The sequence below is a fragment of the Medicago sativa genome, chromosome 6 (assembly GCF_051527215.1).
Source record: "Medicago sativa cultivar Bolivia chromosome 6, Bolivia_mono, whole genome shotgun sequence".
In the NCBI taxonomy this organism is placed as follows: domain Eukaryota; kingdom Viridiplantae; phylum Streptophyta; class Magnoliopsida; order Fabales; family Fabaceae; genus Medicago; species Medicago sativa.
The window spans coordinates 2,128,009-2,147,046 of record NC_140754.1 but is presented as its reverse complement, the minus strand read 5'-3'; the positions used below and the strand labels follow the sequence as shown (position 1 = coordinate 2,147,046).

At 34.3% G+C, this 19,038-nt stretch overlaps 4 long non-coding RNA genes across 4 annotated transcripts; 2 read left to right on the top strand and 2 right to left on the bottom strand.

The window, feature by feature from the left end:
* Positions 1 to 8,273: 8,273 nt before the first annotated feature.
* On the bottom strand, positions 8,274 to 8,833 carry LOC146911972 (uncharacterized). The gene is made up of 2 exons (XR_015015076.1): positions 8,605 to 8,833; positions 8,274 to 8,499 (listed from the first exon to the last, which is right to left on the bottom strand). It is a non-coding gene; the product is annotated as an uncharacterized LOC146911972 (long non-coding RNA).
* A 135-nt stretch (positions 8,834 to 8,968) lies between these two features.
* On the top strand, positions 8,969 to 10,920 carry LOC146911971 (uncharacterized). Its single transcript, XR_015015072.1, has 2 exons — positions 8,969 to 9,308; positions 9,997 to 10,920. It is a non-coding gene; the product is annotated as an uncharacterized LOC146911971 (long non-coding RNA).
* A 1,893-nt stretch (positions 10,921 to 12,813) lies between these two features.
* LOC146911970 (uncharacterized) lies at positions 12,814 to 13,955 on the top strand. Its single transcript, XR_015015071.1, has 2 exons — positions 12,814 to 13,447; positions 13,650 to 13,955. It is a non-coding gene; the product is annotated as an uncharacterized LOC146911970 (long non-coding RNA).
* Positions 13,956 to 17,779: 3,824 nt separating this feature from the next.
* LOC146911969 (uncharacterized) lies at positions 17,780 to 19,037 on the bottom strand. Its single transcript, XR_015015070.1, has 2 exons — positions 18,070 to 19,037; positions 17,780 to 17,984 (listed from the first exon to the last, which is right to left on the bottom strand). It is a non-coding gene; the product is annotated as an uncharacterized LOC146911969 (long non-coding RNA).
* Position 19,038: the final 1 nt, after the last annotated feature.

The following is a 19,038-nucleotide window of genomic DNA, read 5'->3' as shown; positions in this document are numbered from 1 at the left end:
TAACTGATACATAAAAAATGCATAAACAAGAGTGAATAAATTTTAAAAATAAAACATAAACGGGTCCGGCCGGGCTGGCCAATGACCCACACGAGGTCGAGCCAGGCTATAGAATTTGCGGCCCAATTATAAATTGGATGGGCCAGGCTGGCCCATTTTTATAGTCGGGCCTCTCGGGTCGGGCCAGACCATATAACACCTCTAAGTTTTAGAATTTGCTCTTCACCCAGCATAAATCACTCGCACCCTGCAGCGTTTCCATTTTTACCCCTGCGCAAGTTAAGTAACGCTGCGCACCTTAACTTGCGCAAGTTGTATTTTATGCGTGACTTAAGTGGCGTTGCGTGAGTTAACTTGCGCAGCGTTACTTAAGTCATATTTCAGCAACACAGAAACACAATTCCCTCATTTCTCCAACTTCCCAACTTCGAAATTTTTCCCCCATATCTGATTTTCATCATTCTTGCGCCATTCAAAGCCAATTTCTCCCACATTATCAAGTAAGTGATGATTACTCTACTTAATTGCATTTAACTTGTAGAAATTTTAGTTTTTTTGAGGAAATATGACATTTTTAGGTTTTTATAAATTTTGCTTGCATGTAGGTTTGATGATTGTTAGTGAAGAATTAACTTAGGAATTGTTGTTTAGAAATTGTTTAGAGTAGAATGTGGTAGTTTAGGGTTTACAAATTGTTAGATTAAGATAGTTGTTTGAAAATTGCACACCATGTGTTTGGTAAAATGTCTCAATGGTAATTATTTTGTTTTTTTGGATTGTGACTTATCAAATTAGTTAGCATATGGTTTGTTAATTTTGATTATAACATGTTTGACTGCAATGTGGTAGTTTACGGATTTAAATGACATTGTTGGAATTTTAGTGTTGTTGTTGAATTGTTGGAAATGACACAATGTGAGTGTGAAAATGTATATCGAATTTGTGTTTTGTTAAATGTTGTGCAGATATGCCTCGGAGGAATACGTCTTAGAGACCGCCTGAGCCGCCTCAGGATAGGAGTGACAGACTTAGGGCAGGGAGGATGGCCCTTACTGCTAGTGTACGGAGGGAGAAAGAAGCATTACGCTCTCCTATGGCTGGTCGAGGGAGAGGTGGGGGAACGAGACTTGGTAGACTTGATGCTGCAGAGGGGTCAACGTCACAGACGGGTCCATCCCAGACGGTGGACCCGACGTAGTATCAGCAACATTATGAGGTCTACCAGCAGCCGCAGGATCATGCGTATCAGTTTCAGGAGCCTCAACCTCACCAGTATCAGTTTGTTATTGAGGAGCCTGTTGTTGAGGAGCCGCCTGTTATTAAGGAGCCTCAACAGAATGATGAGCCTGAGCAGCATGATGGTGGGGCTCGTTTTCAGGGGGTGCCGAGGGTGGTGTACGAGGCCGGCCCAGACGGCTATGCAGGGGGGCCTTCTGATCTCACGTTTTTACCTCACTTTGTTGGACATGTGGCATGCAGGATATGGGTTGATGCCGATGTAAGTATAATTTAATGTTTATTCTACTTCTTTTTTGTTAAATGTCTATGCTGTTCTTACTCAGTGTTTATTTTACTTCTTTTACTATTTATACAACTTATTCTAATTATTATTTTACTTATTTAACGTTAGAATTAACATTTATGTTAGCATATATTTAATGTTTGTTTTACTTATTATTTATTTAACGGTGTTGTTTGTTGTGTTTTGTTTTTGTATTTCAGTTTCGAAGAAAACATAGGGTGAAAGGTATCTCGCACGGGAAGAAGCTGAGCATTAAAAATTTGGCATTGCCTATATCGGGGGAACAAAATGAGTGGTTTTGGGATGAAGTGAATATGTTCGGTCTGACTCCCCTCATGACTAGTGGGTACGAGAACATATCTCACGGGTTCGTTTGTGCGATGACAGAGAGATGGCATGAGAAGACCAGAAGCTTCCATCTACCGGTTCGAGAGATGACCATCACACTAGATGATGTGGTGTGTCTCCTAGGCATCCCCATCACTGGGAGACTCCTTCCTGATAGAGAGTTAACCAGTGAGGAGGGACTAGAGATGATGCAGGCGGACCTACTGTTTACAAAGGAGGATGCCGCTAAGGAGCTGACAAAACAGGGTGGTTCTCACATCAGTTTTGGTGTACTGAAGAGGCGATACGAGGAGCTCTTGAATAGGTGTAATCAGCTTCTTGAGATTGACACAGTTGAGGAGCAAAACGAGCGAGCTCAAGTTAGGGTGGCCTGCGTTAAGGCGTTTCTGTTGCTCTTGCTTGGCTGGACCATTTTTTCCGCCAAGAACAGCAAAAACATTAATCTTCTTTGGTTGCTTGCGCTGCAAGATATGGACGAGTTGGACAGCTGGTCATGGGGTGGGATGGGACTTGCTTTCCTATATGAGCAGCTATCTCTTACCTCCGACTCATTTATGGACTCCATTGGTGGTTACATGGCATTGCTTGTGGTAATATTTGTTTTTCTTCTTTTTTACTTATTGGATCGTAAATGTTTAGTTGTTTGTATAATACTTGCGGTGATATAAATACTTATTGGATGGACTTTGGCGCACTTCTCGAACATCATTCCGAGGATTGATGATGATGCCTACGACCCTACTGTTTCCCCGCTTGTGAGTCAATGGAAACCTCCCAGGGGCTTTTCTAATCCTGGACACGACATAGCTGCCATTGATTCGATGGACCTTTCTCATGTCACCTAGAGGCCGTACAAGAGACGACAACACATCACGCCCTTTCAGGATATATGTTGGTACTCCGGATGGATCATGGCCGGCAGCGACAGGATGGTCTGTTACTTGCCAGAGCGGGTTCTTCGGCAGTATGGGCATGTCCAAAGAATTCCCAGGCCTCCTACGGACATTGAGCTTCTTGCGGCGGATGACGTGGCCCAGGCCTTCACGGAGGTTGCTCTACATGTCCGTAGCCATCAGCAGAGGGGTCATCCGGTTTCAGATAACGAGTCGTGGTCTCATACTAGGGGGTACATGAGATGGTTCGTTAGAGTATCACATCCTATTGTGAACCCCCTGGGGCCATTCCTGACTACGCAGCTGATGCCCCTCCTCGTCTTGTCCCTCCTTATGAGGAGGTTCTTGTTGAGCAGCAGTGGGCCAGACATCCTCCCGACCCATACCAGATCATCAGCAACATCAGAGCTAGAGTGGACAGTGCAATTGGGCATCCAGATGTGTTTGGTAATCCAGAGGTTCCTCGCATCATGCAGGGCATACAGTCTGAGTGGAGCAGGTGTCGGCTCCGCGGAGGAGGAGTAGGAGTCCACGGGATGGACCAGCATGACTTGTGTAGCTTTTATGACTTGTGTAGTTTTTTTTTGTTTGACATTTTGTTGGATTTGGGTGTAATCCTATCACACTTGCGCTTTTTAGCGTTTTTAGGACATTATGCGTTATTTTATTCCATTGTTTTATTATGTTATTTTTTCGTAATATAATTATGAGTTAATGCTTGATTGAATAAATGCTTGAATGAATGATGAAAAATGTATGCTTGAATGAATGTATGAAAGAAGGATTGAAAAAATAGGGAAAATAGAGGTTTCTGCCTCTTCTGGTTGTATGCACAGAATGTGCGTGAGTTAACTCATGCATGGCTAATTGGCTGCGCAAGTTAACTGACGCAGTGTTTTACACTTGTGTTACTTAAGTTGGGTAACGTATGTTAACTAACGCATACATTTACACTTGCGTTAGTTAACATGCGCAAGGGTATAATTGGAACGGCTGCAGGGCGCGAGCAAAATGTGCAGGGTGAAGAGCAAAATTCTAAGTTTTACCATATCGATTATTAATTCTTCATTAATTTCATGTCGTCAAAAAAAAAATTGTTTATGAATCTCTAGACGAAATGCAAGATAATCAAATGGATTTGATGCATTCACGCATTTGTCTACCACTTTATACCAAACTAAGAAATTTATTTGCATGTACCAAACTATTACTCCCTCTGGTTACATTTATAAGCAAAAAACAGTTTTTTAGATACATTGGATAATTAATGTATATGATCTATAAATGTGACCAGATACATTAATTATTTAATGTATCTAAAAAGTTGTTTTTTGTTTATAAATGTGACCGGAGGGAGTATTTGATAAAATACCACAAACCCAACCACCCAACTACTTTCGTCCAAGCCTTCCAAAAAATAAAAAATTAGATGTTATGCGCTCCCATTAAATACACATTCGTTGACACAAACAATACTCCAATTGATTAAAACCACGTTTGAGTAGATTACCCTTTGTTGCTAATTTATCATTGTGAGGCCTCGACTCAAGTAAAGATAATGTTTGATGCACCAATTTGTTCCATGGAACATTGCTTATCGGAGGATTATCAATGTTGTGCTTCTTTGACAGAGTATCCTTCACCTAGATTTTGATTTTAAATCCAAGCAATTTTTAACATTTTAATGCAATGAGATGTTAGCCAAAAAATCTCTACATGTCATCCTCCCAAAGAAAATATTTTTATGCAGCCTCAAGTCCATGTTATCTAAACCTCCACTCACATTCAACATATCTTCCACAAACACCTGTTTATTAATTGATAGATATACTAAAAAGATTGGTTGAGTTTATCCATACATATTTCTCCGACCATCCACAAATCAAACCAAAATAAAGTATGTATACCATTTCCAACCACTTTTAACAAGCGGTTAGAAAAACTACCAAGAACATTACCGCCACAATCTTTACTCAACATTAGTTTTCCCACCAAGATGAATCTAGATTACACCTTGCGAAAAACCCCATTACAACCCATATTCACTTGATGAAAATTTAAATCATAAAATCCATTCACATCGCTCATTCTCCAACACCACTTCTCCAACAAAAGCAATATTCACTTTAGGACCCAATTAAGCAAGCAAACATCAACTAAAACCAAAATTCTCTACTAGGGCAAGTGCTCATGATACAACTGATCCAATGAACAATGGTAAATTCTTTAGTACCCTAATGTTTGATTGAGTATTGGTACCCTGTAAACAAAATTTGTTTAATATTTGAATTTTTCTAAAACAAATTAATAAGAAATATGACATGATGTTGAATGATTGGATGAGTGGTAATACCCAACCAAACTTCATGGGTAGCATTGTGTTCATCATGAAAAATTAATATATAGGATCACCAAATTCAGGAAAAATGTTGATTCTCTACTTAAACAATCCTGGATATAAATCATTTCGACACACTCACACATCATAAAAAAGATAAAAAAATAATTCAATGTGATATTTTAAATTAAATAAATGAGATATAGCTGTTTGTGTTTCTAAATTATTTTTATTTAGACTTATGACATAGAAGTATTCATTAGAAACTGGAATGAAAGAGTTTGATTTATTTTTCGGAGGGGTGAAAAAGCGTCATTTCAATTCCAAAATATCAAATTTGTTGTTTTTAAGGAAGGAAATTTCAAATTTGTTCAAAAGTTATTTTCATCGTATGTTTTTTATTTGTTACTTCAAAAAAAAAAGTTTTTCATTGAATTAAACAAACTCACGCGACAAACATAAAGACTATGATAATTGTGAACTTTATATTTTCTTTTAAAGTTGTCTAGTAGTTAGAATTCACCATAAATAAAGTTTTCGGAGTTCAAATCCTGACCTCTGTATATTAAAAAGTAGGGTCATGTTAACCCGTGTCCCCGGGGCACTCGTTAAGAAATCCAAAAAAGGAAAATTTCAATGAAAAATAACACTTTTTTGACTTTTGAGAAATTGATTACACAATTTCCGATGCAAAAGCTACTATATTTGCTTCCTTAACCAGTGCCTCCGGGGCACTGGTTAACATTTCCCTAAAAAGTATTGTTCATATCAACTGAGGTATACTAAACAAATAATTGTAAACTTCTACTTCTCAATATTGATATTTTGGATAGTTTTTACATATCGATCGATGGTGGGACACCTTGATATGTAGTCCACAATAGAACTACCCCTTTTCTAATCTAAAGATGTAAAATCAAGAAAAGAAGGTTTACACGTTTTGTGTTGTGAATTTGACTAAATAATCGCACACCAATAAAACTTAGATGTGTGGAGTAAAAGAAATAGTAATCAATGAGCAAAGTAGAATCAAGCAACAACAATATATAGACCTAGATCTCAGTGTGAAGTATCACCACAGTCATATTTAAACCAACAAAGATAAGACAAATGAGAAAGAAAACAACACACTAATATTGTTTACATAATTCGGTCCATAATGATCTACTATATATATATATATATATATATATATATATATATATATATATATATATATATATATATAGAGAGAGAGAGAGAGAGAGAGAGAGAGAGTGAGAGTATCTCTCCAATCCAATATGATAAGAATGATATAAATATAAATAGGTTACAAGAAATCAACTTAAAAGCTTACAAAGAAAAAACCCTAATTTCTAAGAGAAAACACTAAAGGAAACTTTTTTTTTATCCTTCCTTTAATGAGATCTCACTATCCATGGTGTTTACAAATGTTTCCCAACCCAAGAAAAAAAAAACTCTCACCAAATACTCTCAACCCTAAAGTTTCCTCCTTTGATTTCCAAGAATGAAGTCTTATATAGTGTCCGAAATCCGAGAAATCGTGCCATTATTGGCACCCGTCATGCAACGATTTACGGTTAGTACGCCAATACAGTACTACACTCTATATGGTAATCGTGTCACGGTCTCATACTCACGTGCCACGGTTTTTCCATAACTTCGACATACAATTTTGTGTCAAATATAAACATTATGATTTTTTTTCTTTTTTATAAATACACGTTTTGAGTTTGTTAAGGCTACATATTAAAAAGGATATCTATATCCTCTTTACATACATTTCAGAATGTTCAAAATGAACAATACACATGACATATCATAATCAAATGTAAAAGAAAAGTTAGATGTGGGAATGTAAGGTTGAATCATACAAATCATAGTCCAAACACACCATTTAAGAAATTTTCTTTTTTAATGACACCATTTATGACATATTAAAGTAACAAAGTATAACTAATAATCAAATACAAATCTTCAACAATAAAATTTTGAAAAATAAGCTTAATAAATATTTACATAAAATGACATTATTTCAAAATTTTAAAAATAGTATTTTAATTTATTAAATCTACAAAAATAGATGTTTTTTAATTATGATATAATATCTATTTATTTATAGGATATATTCTGCACTGATTAAAAAACATAATCTAAAATGATTACATTGTTTCTTGCATATGATTTTTTTTTTGTCAAAATAAAAAAGTAAAGTTGAAATGGTCTTATGAACAAAACATTAAAAAAGTACAAACAAATCTCCGATAGATATATTTGAGAATAAACAATATGATTTTTATGTTTTTTTGTGTTTGTCAGGGTTTGAACCCCGGACCTTGCATATATAATGCATTGTCCCTAACAACTGAACTAAGCTCACGAGAACAAACAATTTTTTTTTACTAAAATAAAGACAAACTTATTCGATTGACAAATATAAAAAATAATGGAAACATATTTCTCGCAAATGCATAAAAACATAGGATATATATTTATCACTAATAAACATAAAAATATAGGATACCTATTTATCATTGTGGCATAAGAAAACACGGACAAATTTTGTGGTGTTGTAACCTATAGATAATTTCTATTTTGAATTTTATTTTTGAACATTTGGTTCGTAACCTTGGGATATTTTGTTTTTAATTTAATGTTTGAAAATTTTGTTGTGTGTTTAATTTCTGTTTTGCATTACAGCACTTATTTTGTACGATCACGAATGCATGTTTATATCGTTTGTAAGCAATTTAAGTGTCAAATGCAAGTCTCAGCCAAAACACAACACTTCTGTCTCTGTGCTGAGATATTTCAAATTATATAATCTGAAAAGTGTCTTTTTTTACTCCAAAGTTTGACATTTATGGGGTGTTTGACACTTTTTGGATTTTATAATCCAAAACGGACTATAAAATATATATTCTATGTTTTTATAATCCAAACAGTTCAAGCATGCTTCGGGTTCAAGGTGCTTCAGCGTGCTTAGGGTCCCAACGCTTTCAAACGTCGTGGTCTCACATCTTGCCAATCATCCCCATCCCTCACGCCCCCAATTTGTCCTCACGTCCGGCGAGAATGAACGCCGGTGTGATCGCCACCGATCACGTCGCTCTTGGTCTCTCATGCTCACAGTCGCTTTCAATTTTTTTTTTAAACGCCAAGCACACTTAAATCTGATAATCATGTTATCTTATTTTAATAATTATTTCACATGATTACATCTTTATTTATTAAAATTCATTTGAAATTCTGCATGCAGTGACGTTTTACTCTCCTCCCTATATCTTGTTATAAGATTATATGAAAGCAGAAACAGATGTTCACAATGCACTTTGGAATACCAGGTTTGACACATTCTGGTACATCACATTCTTCGTCTGTCGTGCAGTTCAGAAGGTCTTTACCAGGTGCAAACCATAAAATAATTAGTGTCAATCAAATAAAAGAGATGAAAGATTGTGTATAAAATTATGAATAAAATTTGAGAGGAAAAAAAAATGTACCTATAGCTTCTAGGGCTGCAACGTGAAGCAGGAAAAGACATATGATCATAATATAAGCAAACTTGAAAATTGTAGTCATGCTTCTTCTCCTTTGGATAACAAATAGAAAATTGGTTGATCATTTCCTAGTTTTTAGCACTTATATATTGACAAATACCTTTTTACAGTAATCAATAGACGACATTAATAATAATAAAATAATTAAATATCTCTTGATTGTATCCATGTGTCGTGTGTTGTCTTTTCGTGCACTTAATTTATTGCATTTCTTATAAAGATTTCATTATAATTTTTTTTATCAAGACTATAAAATATTGTTTATCTTCACTATTATTATTTTTTTACCCACTTTCTTTTTCCCCCTTTTTTTTACCCAATCAAGAAAGTTTCGTTCTCTATTGTGATGGTCAAAGTGAAATTCAGCTCAGCAAGAATTCGACATATACCATTCAAGGTCAAAACACATCAATGTAAGTAATCATTGAATACATGATGTGTTAGAGGATAAATTGCTGCAAATAGAGAAAATTCACACCAATGACAGCAAGGCATATATGATGACAAAAAAGCTCAACCAAAAAAGAATTTAGAGTTTTATAAAGAAGTAGCATGCTTGACAGCAATGCCAAATTAATCTAAGTATAGTTTTTGTTTTGCAATAGGGGGATAATTGTTGGGATCAAGCCAACAGCAAGCACCGAAAGGTAAGAAGACATTGTTGCACCAACATGTCATAAGCTTCCTACCTTGTGGTTTTTATAATCAAATTGTGTTAGAAACATTTGAAATGCTTGGATAATGTGAAAACAATAGTCATATAGGGTGCAACAAAACATGGAAAATGAGAACCAAACATTTAATGTACTTGGTTTCAATTTCACCTATAAATATGAGCTTCAACAAAGCAATGAAACACAACAATATTCCTCACATAGTTAGAGAGAAGAAATAGAGAGCTTCACTTAGTCTTTTAAAAGAAAATTACAGTGGGTCAAATTTGTGAGAGTTGTATCTACAAATTGAGATATATAATTAGGTCTATGTAAGGGTAAAAATTAGTATTCTCATTATTATTATTATGGTAGAGTTTAAAAGATCTACTGGTCCCATGATTTTTCCTTAGTCACATTCAGAAGGTTTTCAATCCTAAAATTTTGTTGTATCATTTTACGTTTCTACTTAATGCCTATTTTGAGTTCATGGAGAGGATGGAAATTATGCGGGCGTTTTCCAACGACTATTGGACCAGAAATTATTAATGGCTTATCATTTGAAAGTGGTTGAACGAATTATTAAATTATCTCCTTCTAAGGTTTATTTGTAGATAATGTATGAACAAAAAATAGGTTTTTAGGTATATTGGTAGACTAATCAACTTTTTTTTTTTTGAAGGAGGTAGACTAATCAACTGTTATATCTTCAAAGTGGCAACAGTTTGTTTTATACTGAGTTTTGAGTACTCGTTCTAATAAATTTGCTTATAAAAGCAAACAAATAAGCTATTGACAAGAAGCTTATAATCAAAGCGTTCTCACAATGACTAGATGGAGGATTTGTCAAACTAGAAGTGATTCCCAAATGAGAATGAAAATTAATAATCTCACAATAATTTATTTAATTTTTTTTTTAAGAATATAATCTCTCACCGACTGTTGCCAAATATAATAGGAACTAATTAAATGAAGGATATGGAGAGGTTGGAGGTTGTTTAGCGGAGGAGGGCAGAGCAAATTCAGTTTGGAGGTTGATTAATATTAAAATTAAAGGGGTGTTGATGTGGGAGTTTGTCGGTGGTTTGATGATCATTTAGGAAGAGAGGTTGGCGATGGTACTGAAACTATATTTTGGTGGGATCCGTGACTTGATGGTATGATCTTAAAGAGTAATTTTAGTCGCCTTTTTGATCTTACTAATAATAAAATGGCAACTATGGCTGACATGTTCTCCCTTGGGTGGCGGGAGGGTGGTGAAGCTTAGAAGTGGCGGCGTCGGTTATTAGCTTGGGAGGAAGATCAAGTTAGGGAGTGTTGCGCCACTACAAGAATTCCCTTTTTGAGTTCTAATGAATTGTGTTTGTTTGCTCTTCGACACTTCACATTGAAGCTTTTCCTTGCTGAAATTGCCAGAGATATTCAGAAAGCTGAGCTAGAATGGAAGATCATTTTACTCTTTTGATCATCGTGTTTATCCAATTAATAGTGAGGGATTAAACTATAATGTTTTAGAATGTTAGAAATTACGGTGATAAATACTCTACTTAAACTTGTGTGGTGTGTGTTCGATCATTAAAGTTGTAAATTGAATTCCTTTTGGTAATTTGAGGTCAACTATCATGACCTGTTTCAGAAGAAAGTGCATGAGTTAATTTAATTATACACTGTATTTTTGGCAGTCTTATTGATTTCTCATGCTTAATGCAAGTTTTAAGATAGTTTTTATTTTAGGCTGCTATTCACCTTGTGCATCAACTATGGTTACTAGTTGGTTTTCTAGGATAACTTACTTATATTTAATTTTGAATATATGTGCAGCCACCATAAGAACTTTTGTTGAAGCTTTTCAAAGACAACAAGATAATTATATGGAAACTTTAATAATTATATAGATGATGTTTTGCAAGAAAATCCCCAAAATACGGGGAGCGGAGGAAATAGGAGCGGGATATCATCATGTGGGAGATCATGATCGAATTTGCCTGAATATTATGATAATTAGTTTATTTCGTTAGTTTTTAGATTGTATGAATATTATTAAAATATTTATGATTTTGTACAAAAATTATTTATGGATTGTACAAATATCATGATGATATGTTGTTTAATTAATTTTTGTCTTATTAAATTCAAATTTTATTTCTTTAATTTATTTGTATTTAGTTAATTTTATTTATTTAATTAAAATAAAAAAGTGGGAAGGGATCACAAGAAAAGTGTGAAGTACATTACTGGCGGAAATTTTCGTCAGTACTGCAAATCTGTATAAACATTATTGAGGGATTTTTCTGCCAATAATAATGTGATTTGATAAGGACATTACTGAGAGATTATTCCGCCAGTAATTGCTGACAGACTTCCCTAAGTAATGTTTTGTCATAACTGCGTCACCACTACTGAGGGAAAATTCTGTCAATAACATTACTAACGTCAGTATTACGGAGGAATTTATTGTCACCAATCTGCCAGTAATATGCATTACCGAGGGATATTTTACATTACTGAGGTTTAATTTTCCTCGATAAAAGTCAAAATTCTTGTAGTGTGCGATTTAATCTAATATTGTTCTGCAGCCTAATACTTCTGACGGGTGGCTTTGACATTTACATACTTCCCACAAATATAATGTAACAAGTGTTTATAATTACTTGGCGTCGTCTGTCACAATTGATCATACAACAACAATTTAGAACATTGAGGTCCCTCTGAAGGTCAATCTTTTTGTCTGGCGCTTACTTCGGAACCATCTACCAACAATTGACATCGACTATGTATTTCTCTCTTGCGACATTTTTGGGAAAAATTGGCTTGGTCTCTATAATTTGTTTGGTCTCACTATAGGGCACCATGAACACTTAGAAGATCACTTACTTCGATTTGAACATTTAGGTGAGTTTTCTAAAAGCATCCATGCTACTTTTCAACTCATTTGGTTATCTAGTGTCTGGGTGATTTGACGTGAAAGAAATGATCGGGTCTTTAGTAGGAAACGTTTCAACATCTTCTTGACAAAATTAAGCTTCAAGCTATTGGTGGCTGCAAGCAAATAATTTTTTTCTCTCTTTTAGCTATCACTTCTGGTGGCTAAATCTGTTAGCTTTTTTTAGAATTATTTTGTATTGAGGTTGTTTTGTCCTCTTTTATTCTATTTTTTGTGGCTTTTAATTTAATGTGAATCATCCATCCTGGTATTTTATACTCCTTATCCTGAAAATTCAAGGATCTCAGTTTTTAATCCAATTTACATTCTTAAACAAAATTAAATGAAGGATAACAATCATCAATAGGATCAATTTTTCCCGTAAAAGAAACATTTGTTAAAAAATACATTTGCTAATTAAGGGCTTGGGACCCAACTAAGTAAGCAAGTAGGGGTGGGAACAGGCCAGGCCGTCCGACAGGGGCCTATGGCCTAGCCTATTTAACACTACAAGAAATCTTGCATATTACCAGGGAACAATGCAGAAGCAAGAACTCCTGGCGAATTTGCCAGGAGCTATGCCAGGGAAAACTCCTGGCAAAGTTGCCAGGGGCAACCCCTCACAAAAGTCGTGACAAAATGTATGCAGCAGAAAAGATTCTTGTGTGGTCAGAAAAAGCAGGACGGTACAACACTTTGCCAGGGGTTGTGCCACCAAAAACCCCTGGCAAATTGCAAAGCCTGCAAATTTGTCAGCAATGCCTGCAAAGGCTACGTGAGACCACATGGACCACACAACTTCAAAGCCTGCAAATTTGTCATAATTATTATTTTTCTCATTTTTTCTTCTAGTGATCACATGGACCACACAACTTCTCTTCCCCTATCCCTTTCTCTCGTCAGACTCCCTTTCCCCCTTCTAATTCATTTTTCATTTTTACTCTCTCTCCTTTATTGAAATAACACCAAAGCCTCCTCCATTGAAACACCACCACCCTCATTTTTACAGTGCCGTTCCGTCCGCCGTTTTCACCAATCAAACAAAGTAGTACCATTTTCTTCATCCCCTCGACGAGAGCTTTCTATTGGTCCAATTAATTTCAAGAAAAGAGAAACTTTTCGTGCACCCATTTTTCTCCTGTCGTTGTGCTGTCATCAACAGCCACCGCACCGGAGTTGCGGTTTCATTGTTGTGTTATCTTTGTTCATGGTAAGCCACCTTTTGTTTAGCATACTCACTTAATTCTATAATTTGTCTATTTTGTTGATTGAAGGTCAAACTTTATTTTCCCTGTTAAGTTGAGAAATCTTTATTTTGATATAGATTGAACTACCTTGTTGTTAATTTCATATTCCTAATTTGTCTATTTGGTTTTTCCCCTTCCACTTTCTTTCCTATTTTATGCTAGCAGAGGCCACGAAGATTGGAGAGCTGATGTTGCAACCATGTTGGATTTTAGCGGCAGAATTTCATGACTAGGTTCTTTAGCATGTCTGAGTTGATATTTTCTTTGTAGTTTATTTGTTGATTTATATTTGTATGTATTTTGAGGACTTTCATTTCTATTTGGATTAGATTTGATGCATGTATCATTATGTAATGCCTCTTGTTAGTTGAAATTTTTATAAATTTGAAGACAAATTTGAGTTGATAATTTTTTTTATATACAATCATTTGAGTCTTTCAAATGAATGGAGTTTTATCTCCTTCCTGGCAATTGTTTATAAGACCAGCAAAATATTATTATTAGGTATAATAATAATATTTTAAATATTATTATTTTAATATTTTAAATATTATTATTTTAATATTTAAAAAAAACAATTTAAAAACGTTTATTTTAAATATTTTAGTAACGTTTTTAAAAAAAAATCGTACACAATTTGCCAGGGGTTAACCCCTCGCAATGTCCTTGGCAGGTTTTGAAAATGACTGATGTGATACACAATTTGCCAGGGGTTGAGCCAGGGCCTATGCCAGGAGCACATTTTGCCAGGAGCTGAACCCCTGGCAGGACAATTTGCGATGAGCAGATTTGCTGGTGATTCTGCTCCTGGCAAAACCCTTGGCAAACGTCCAATTGCCAAGGCTTTTTGCATTTTACCAGGGTTTCTGCCCCTGGCAAAATGCAATATTTCTTGTAGTATAAAGCCTAGCTCGGCCCAGCTCGTTTATTAACAAGGCCAGGCTCAAGCTTTTTATAAAGCCTATTTAATTAAATAGGCCAGGCTAAGGCTTACAAAAAAGCCTATTAAGCCCGTCGGGCCGGCCTATTAAGCTTTTTATGTATAATATATCTTCCATTATTGATATCGTTGAAGTTTTTTTTCTCATAAACTCAAGCCTTCATATGATTGGTTATTTAGTAGTAGATATATTGGTGTGATTAGACTTTTGTAAGATTTCATTATTTAGTAGCACATATATTCATGTGCTTTAGGCCTTCATAAATTTTGGCCTATTTAGTAGTAGGCTTACATGTGTTGCTAGACTTTAGTGTAAAATAGGCTTTTAAATAGGCTTTCGGGCTTCATCAGGCCTTTAAATAGGCCAGGCCAGATCTCGAAATTGAGCCTATGACGGGTAATAGGCCAGGCTCAGGCCTATAATTTTTGAAGTAGGCCAGGCTTGGGCCTTACAAAGCCCGGCCCGGCCTAGCCTATTTCCACCCCTATAAGCAAGTATCGATTGAAACCCAAGTTCTCTACGAAGACAACTGCTCATGATACAATTGATCCCATGAACTTACCGTAGGATCACTAATTTCAAGAACAATTTTGATTCTTTATTGAAACAGAATCTAGAGTTTATTTATTTTTTTCAATACAAGGGAGGTCAATAGAACTTATCGATCCATGGTGGACACCTTGAAATGTAGTCAACATTAGAACTTCCCCTTTTCCAATCTAAACATAAGTGTAAAATCAAGAAAAGAAGGTTTACACGTTTAGAGGTTTTCGAGGCCACATATTAAAAAAGGTTTAATATAATGATGCCACCAAAGATTCATGAAATAATGGAAAATAAACTAAATCAAACCTAAAGCTCAAACATAAAGTAATTAGAATTAAAGTACCCTTTAAGATCAAACCTCAAGTTGACATTAAAAATCCCAAGCATGAAGAAAAAATTTAGTCAACCATGGAACCTCAGAATTCAGATCAGAGAAAGAAATAAAGGAATATCTAAAATTTTGTTTGGACTTTGGATGTGTTACATTTTTGAAGTAATGTAGTTTTAGAGGATAATTCAAAAAATTTAATGTGAATTTGTTGTTTGAATAATTAGTTTGCAGACATCACTTGTAAATTTACTGTTTTGTCTAATAATTAGCATGAAGAAATTTCAAACGCATAGATTTTATGAAATATTTCCTCAAAACTCAATTTAGAGAATTACAAATACCATTTAAAAACTAAGAACCTGAAGAAAAAAATTAATTGGTCTAATGTCTAGAAATTTACTTTCTTAAAGTGAATAAAGTGAGGTGTTCAGGGTTCGAACTGTGACCCCTGCTTATATTATGCAATGCCCCTATCTTCTTTACTCTACATAATATGAATCTCAAATTAGTTCCTATTATTCTTTCAAATGATGCAAATTGGTTCCTATGTTTAAGAAATTTACACATTAGTTCCTATTTATTTTTCAAATTGTTCCATATAAATTTTAATTTCTTTTACAAATTGGTCCTTATATTTCATATTTTGAAATTGATATCTCAAACTTTTGAAATTTTAAATTTGACCCAAAATTTAGGCTAAATTATACGGAGTACTTCTACTCCTTAAAGTTATCTTTGGACAGGTCCCATAAGTTTTTTTTTTTTTGTTCATCAAAGTGAAGATGGATTTAAAAGTCTCATTTGTTTAACCTCTGTCCGTCTCACATTCGCTTCGATTTTCAATAAATGAAAGAAGCAAGGAGATGAAGATGAATTGAGTTTTGTTGTTATAGCTTTGGTTGAAGATTGGTAAGCAACAATAAGCCATGATAGAGAGAGGTCGAGAGACTTGAGATTTATTAAAAAAAAAAAAAGATTATCATATTGCTTTTCACAAATCATTGCTTCAAATTGAGGCTCATTTTTTTGTTAGTGAAGCTCGAGTTCAAAAAGGGGAGGGGTTGCAATTTCTGGGGTTGAAACCCATAATTTAAAGAGAAGGAAGAACACCTAATTTTATTAATTTGGGGTTTTTGATATTTTAATAAAAAATATTTTTTGGAATCCAACATGGGCTTGCCATCACAACATTTTTAATCTCATAAACTTAATTCAGTTGTTAAAGACAATACATAATATATGCAAGGTTTGAGCCTCGAACCCCAACCATAAAAAAAAAAGATATAGATTCAAAAGAGAGGAAAAAAAATATAGAGGACTCACAATATTACACATAAATAAAATAAAAAACTCTAAGATAAAGAACCATACTTTGCCTATGTTTAGAAAGATTTACTTTCATGTTTCAAATATTATATATGAAATACTCGATGAATGAGACATAGATGAAATGAATATTTTACCATGATTCAACCTTCCTTCCTCTCTCACCCGCTTTAATTTGTGTTAATCTCTGGAATTTATGGTACTACGGCGTAAATATCATAAAATATAACAATCTCACACAATTTGATTAGAATTGCATCTATTAGATGCTTAACTACCTTTGTTTTTAGGGTCATGCTAACCGGTGTCCCCGGGGCACCGGTTAAGGATTGAAAAAAGGAAATTATTACTCCCTCCGTTTCACAATAATTGTCTCTTTACCCATTTTTCTTTTTCTCAAAATAATTGTCACTTTAGAATACCAATGCAACATTTATTGTTTTTTTTCCATTATTATACCATTATTTATTAAATTTCATCCAACTTAACTACTCCACTAACTACAATTAATAAGGGTGTTTTATTAAATAATAATAATTTTACCATCAAAATCAACACAATTAATCATTTCTTTAATAATCGTGCATAAACCTTAAACGACTATTATTTAGAGACGGAGGGAGTACCATAAAAGAAAACATTTTTGACTTTTTTAGTATTAATTACACAGTTTTCAATGCAACAACTACTACTCTCTTCGTCCCTTAATAAATGACTCATTTGACAATATACATTATTGACTTTGCATACTTTAACCATATTTTTCTACTAATTCACAAAGATAAATAATATCACGTAAGATGTTGGATTCGTCTCGATGAATATTTTTAAAATATTCAACTTTCATAATTTTTTTAGTAGAGAATTGAAGATATCAAAGATAAAACATATGCATTGGTATGTGTGTCGGAGTCAACTAGGTCATCTATTGAGGGATAATTTCCTTTTTTAGCATCATTAACTAGTGTCATGGGGCATCGGTTAACATTTCCCTGATTTTTATGACGAATATGAGTAGCATTGTAGCCACACAAAAATGTATTAGGTTAATGTAATTTGTATGCCTAGAATTGTGTCTAATAGACTCATGTATGCTTATAAATGCATGAATGAATATAATTATGTGATAATCAATTTTTTTTTTGAAGGAATTATGTGATAATCATGTTATCTTTATTTAATAATAATTTCACATGATTACATCTTTATTTATTACAATTCATTGTAATTCTGCATGCAGTGTCCCCCCTTCATTGTAATGCTTGCAGAAACAGACATTCTTAAAGCACCATGGAAAACCACCATTTTTGGCACACGGGTCATTGCAATCTCCGTCTTTCTGGCAGGAAAAAACTACTATAAACCATAAAATAACTAGTGTCAGAATGAATGATTGTGTATAAAATAAAGAATAAAATTTGTGAGGATGAAAAAAATGTACTTAAAGCTTTTTCGGCTGCAACGTGAATCAGGAAAAGACATATGATCATAATACAAGCAAACTTGAGAATTGTAGTCATGTTTCTTCTCCTTTGGATCTAACAAATTGAAAATTGTTTGATCATGTCCTAATTTTTAGAACTTATATATTGGCAAATACTTTTTTACAGTAATCAATAGGCAACATTAATAATAATAAAATAATTGAATATCTCTTAATTGTATCTATGTGTCGTGTTTGTCTTTTCGTACACTCATTTCCCCCATTTTTGGTTTTCCATGATAAAAACAGCTTGGCGCCGTTGTAATGACAAAGTGTGGGACAATGATTTAAAGCCTATCAATATAGCTGTCCAACTTGCACGTGAATCTTTTTTTCAATGGCAGAAAGTGCGGTCGAGACCAGCAACATCGATACAACACTAACAACAACATATAGAAGCAAGTAGCAACCACCAAAAGAAGATTTTGTGAAATGCAATGTAGATGCGGCAATGTTTGAGACAAAAAGGTGTTCTAGGGGCCATTTCTTAAAGGCAGCAACATGTTGGCATGAAGGCAGCTCCCCTCCTCAAGAAGCAGAAGCAATAGGACTACGTGATGTTATTTCTTGGCTTGGTAGTTTAGGCTTATCAAAGGTGTTTATAGAACTAGATTGTAAACTAAGCGGAGTTTGGTTGTATTATATCTGATTGTTAAGCTCTTTTAGAACAACATCCAAACTTTAAGATAAGTTTTGCTAGGAGACAATCTAATTATGTCGTTTATACTTTAGTAGGGGAGTCAAGATTACATACTCGTCACCAACAGTTTGATTTGATTTCATCTTGTATTGAGACTCTTTTGAGAAGTGAAAGAATATGAGATTTTGATTGTCAAAAAAAAATGATAGAAACAGGCTAATTAAATTTCAAAAGAGAAAATTAATTTGTTTTTGGGCAAAGGGAATGTGTTTCTTTTAATGGAGAAG